At 30.4% G+C, this 4,844-nt stretch overlaps 1 pseudogene; it reads right to left on the reverse strand.

The window, feature by feature from the left end:
- Positions 1-3,834: 3,834 nt before the first annotated feature.
- On the reverse strand, positions 3,835-3,953 carry LOC118614018 (annotated as a pseudogene).
- Positions 3,954-4,844: the final 891 nt, after the last annotated feature.

The following is a 4,844-nucleotide window of genomic DNA, read 5'->3' on the forward strand; positions in this document are numbered from 1 at the left end:
TAACACATTCATCACCTCACATATTACTCTTTTTGAGTGTGTGAGAACATTTAAGTTCTTCTCTCTAGCAAATTTCAATTATGTAATACATCGTTATCAACTATAGTCACCATATTAAATATTAGATCCTCAAGACTTATTCATCTTATAACAGAAAGTTATAACTGAAAGTTTATACTATTTTCCAATCGCTCTTCACCCCAAGACCCTGGCAACTACTTTTCTACTCTGTTTCTATGGGTTTGACTTTTTTTTTTTTTTTAATCCACATTTAAATGATACCATGCAGTATTTGTCTTTTCCTCTATGGCTTATTTAACTTAGTTTAACACTCTCCGGTTTTATTCATGTTGTCAAAAATAATAGTATTTCCTTTTCTTAGAGCTGTATTATATTCCATTGTGTTTGTATCACATTTTTTTTATCTTTTCGTTTGTCAACACTTAGAATGTTTCCATACCCTGACTATTATAAATTATGCTGCAACAAACATGGGCATACGGATATTTCTTCCAGATAATGGTTTTGTTTCATTTGGACATATACCCAGAAGTGGTATTACTGATTCGTATGGTAGTCTATTATTAATTTCTTGAGAGAACTTTATACTGTTTTCCATAGTGATTGTACCAGTTCACATTACCACCAATAGTGCTCAAGGCATCCCTTTTCTCTACATCCTCAACATTATTTGTTATCTCTTGTGCGTATGAGATTTTTATATATTTTAGTTGTTAACTTCTTATAGAATATGTGTTTTCAAATATTTTATCTCATTTGGTAGGTTGCCTTTTCATATTTTTGGTGATTTTCTTTACTGTGCAGAATCTTTTTAGTCTGATCTAGTTCCACTTGTTTAATTTGCTTTACTACCTTTTCTTTTGGCGTCAAATCCAAAAGGTCACTGCCAAGTCTGATGTCAAGGACCTTATTAAATATTTTCTTCTAGAAGTTTTATGGTTTCAGGTCTTATGTTCTATTCTTTAATCTATTTTGAATTAATTGTTATGTTTAGTGTAAAATTGAGGTCAAGTTTCATTCTTTTGCATGTGACCAGTTTTACCAACATATTTATTAAAGAGACTAAACTTTCCTCATTTATTTTCTAGGCTCATTTATTTAAAATCAGTTGACTATACATGTATAGATTTTTTCCTATGTTTTATCTCCTGTTCTATTGATCTATGTATCCATTTTTTATACTAATACTATACCATTTTTATTACTATAGTTTTGAAATATAGTTTGAAGTCCAGACATATGATACTTCTAGATCACTTTGGCTATTCAGGGTCTTTCATGTTTTCATAAAAATTTTAGCATCGTTTGTTCTATTTCTCTGAAAAATGACAATTGGGTTTGGATAAGGATTGCATAAATCTGCAGATTGCTTTGAGTAGTAGAAATGTTAACAATATTAATAACAGTATTAATTCTTCTAATCCTTGAGTACCAACCATCTTTCTGTTTTTAATTAAATTTATTGAAGGAACATTGGTTAATAATATATACATTGCAGGAGTACACATTATAACAATATTTGTATACTTTGTTGTTCATCACCAAAAGTCTAGTTTCCTTTCATTTCCATATATTTAACCTCCTTTATTCAATTTTTACCCTCCCCCTCTTCCATTTTCCCCCAGGTAGCCACCATTATGTTCTCTATATCTCTGAGTTTGTTTTTGTTTTGTTAGCTCATTTGTTACTTTTTTGTTTTATATTCCACATATGAGTGAAATCATACTTTTTTTTTTTTTGTCACTTAGCATTATGCCCTCAAGATCCACTTCTGTCGTTCCAAAAGACAATAGTTCATCTTTTTTATGGCCAACTGGTATTTCCTTGTAAACATATATTATATCCTCTTTTAATATCTCTCCATTGTTTATGTCTTCCTCAATTTCTTATAGCTTTTAGTGTACAGATCTTTTACCTCTTTGGTTAAATTTATTCCTAAGTATTTTAATATTTTTCAATGTTATTGTAATTGAGATTGTTTTCTTAATTTCTCTTGCTGCTAATGTATAAAACATAATGGATTTAGGTGTATTGATTTTGTATATAGCAACTTTACTAAATTTATTGATTAATTCTAACAGTTTTAAAGGAGACTTTAGAGCTTTCTCTATATAATATTATGTCACTAGTAAATAGAGACAATTTTATTTCTTTCGAATTTGGATGAATTTATTTTTTTATTTTTTACCTAATTGCTCTGGCTAGGACTTCCAATACTACCTTAAATAAGCGTGGCAAGAGTGGGAATCCTTATCTTTTTCCTGAGCTTAGGAAAAAGATTTTAGCTTTTCACTGTTGAGTATGCTTTTAGGTGGCCCTTTTAGTGTTGAGGTATGTTACCTCTATATAAAGTTTGTTGAGAGTTTTTATCATGATGGATGTTGAATTTTGCCAAATAGTTCTGCATCTATTGTAATGATCATATGATTTTTATCCTTCAATTTGTTAATATGGTATATTGCATTGATTGATTTAAAGATGTTGAATTACAGATGATGCATTTTTGCATTTCCGAAGTGAATACCATTTAATCACAGCATATGATCCTTTCAACATCTTGTTAAATTTGGCTTACAATATTTTGTTGAGAATTTTTGCATCTATATTCATAAGAAATTTTCTGTACTTTTCTTATACTGTCTTTATTTGATTTGAGTACAGAGTAATGTTGCCCTGATAAAACGAGTTTAGAAGTGTTTTCTCTTCTTTTTTTTTTTTGAGGAGGGAATTTGATATTAATTCTTCTTTAAATGTTTCATAAAATTAACTGATAAACCCTCCTGATCCTGGATTTCTTTGTTGTTTTGTTTTTGATTAGTGATTTTATTTCTTCTTATTAGTCCATTCATATTTTCTATTTTTTCATGATTCAGATATAGTAATTTGTATGTTTCTAATAATTTATCCATTTATTCTAGGTTGTCCAATTTGTTGGAGTACAATTGTTCATTAAGTCCTTTGATCTTTTGTATTTCTGTGGTATCAGTTATAATATCTTTTCTTTTATTTATAATTTTATTTATTTGAATCCTCTTTTTTTTTTCTTGATAGGTATAATTAAAAATTCATTTTGTTTGACTTTTCAAGCCCCAGCTCTTTGTTTTATTGATCTTTTTCTATTATCATTTTTTGGTCTCTATTTCATTTATTTTCACTCTGATCTTTATGATTTTCTTCCTTTTATTAACTTTGAGCTTAGTTTATTTTTTTTTAGTTCCTTAAAGTATAAAGTAACTTATTATAGATAATTTTTTTAACATAGGCATTTATTGCTATAAATTTATTTCTTAGAATGGCTTTTATTGCATTCCATAAGTTTGGAATGTTGTGTTTTCATTTTAATTTGTCTGAAGATATTTTTGATTTCTCTATTGACTTATTCTTTGACTATTGGCCGTTCAAAGAAATGATGTTTAATTTCCACAAAATTGTTCATTTTCCAGTTTTTTTCCCTGTAATTGATTTCTAATGTCATACCACTGTGTTTGGAAAAGATGTTTGACATGATTTTAATTATGTGATATTTTTTAAGACTTATTTTAGGGCCTAATGTATGATTTATCCTGGAGAATAGTCCCTATACTCTTGAGAAGATTATATATGCTGCTGGTATTGAATGGAATGTTCAGTATATGTCTGGTAGGTTCATCCGATCTAATGTTTAGTGTGCACCGAAGATTCTTTTATTGATTTTCCTTCTGAATTACCTATCTAGTTTTGTTTTGTTTTGTTTAGGCAAGGTAATCCTTGGTTGATCTCACAGATTGCAAGGACCTTGTCAGCTTACAATCCTTATTTTTTTTTTATTTTTTACACCTACAGCACCTGGTCTTCCTAGGTGGTTTCTCATCCAAGTATTAACCAGACCCAATTCTGCTTAGCTTCCAAGGTCAGATGGGATTGGGCTTGTTCAGGATAGCATGGCCATAAACACTTACTCAATTTTGAAAGTGAAGTATTGCGTCCCTTATCGGTACTATACTTATGCTGTATCTCCTTTCAGATCTGTTAATATAAGCTTTATATATTCAGGTCTTCTTATGTTATATGCATAGATGTTTACAAATGTTATATCCTCTTGATGAATTGACTTCTTTATCATCATATAATGACCTCCTTTTTTTCTTGTTATAGTCTATGGCTTAAAATTTAGACACTCAAGTAGCATCTGCAAAAGTATGTATTTAATCTCTTTTTATGGGAAACTGGAAGTATGCAGATGGATCCTTTTTATGAAAAGATGGAAGATAGGCATTTATGTCTATTCTCTCTTGTGGATATACTTGGAAGGATAGCCAAGTGCTCAACACTAAGAGTTGCTTGTTTATTTGCTGTAGTCTTATAGGCCTTGTGGATACAAGTCCCTGTATGCTTTCAGAGCTAGGTGTTTTATGGGCCTATCCTTTGGATGGGAGTCTTAAAAGTTGAAATGTTAGATGTGCAGTTCAAACCCTTTGCTCTTCAGGGATATGCTGGGAGTTGGGGGTTCCTCCCTGATAGTATGGTGCTGTGTAGGGGTGGGATTGATGACACAAGTGTGTCTCAGTCATTCTTACCTGTATTGATGTGGCATTTTCTCATTTACTCTATATGTAGTTGTTGCTCAGCCAATTTCTAGATTTCTTTCAGAGGGAATTGCTCCATGTGTGGCTATACATTGAACCCATGGAAGGAAGGGAGGTCAGCAGACACTTCTTTCAACTCTTCTTTCATTAATAAAATGAGATTGCATGTTAGAATTACCTGAGAAGCTTTAAAACAAATGTACTCTAGATGCAGAAAACAGTTAAATTCTTTATAATTAAAAAAATATGACTTAAGTT

Source organism: Rousettus aegyptiacus, unplaced genomic scaffold, assembly GCF_014176215.1.
Source record: "Rousettus aegyptiacus isolate mRouAeg1 unplaced genomic scaffold, mRouAeg1.p scaffold_m13_p_2, whole genome shotgun sequence".
NCBI classification, from domain to species: Eukaryota; Metazoa; Chordata; class Mammalia; order Chiroptera; family Pteropodidae; genus Rousettus; species Rousettus aegyptiacus.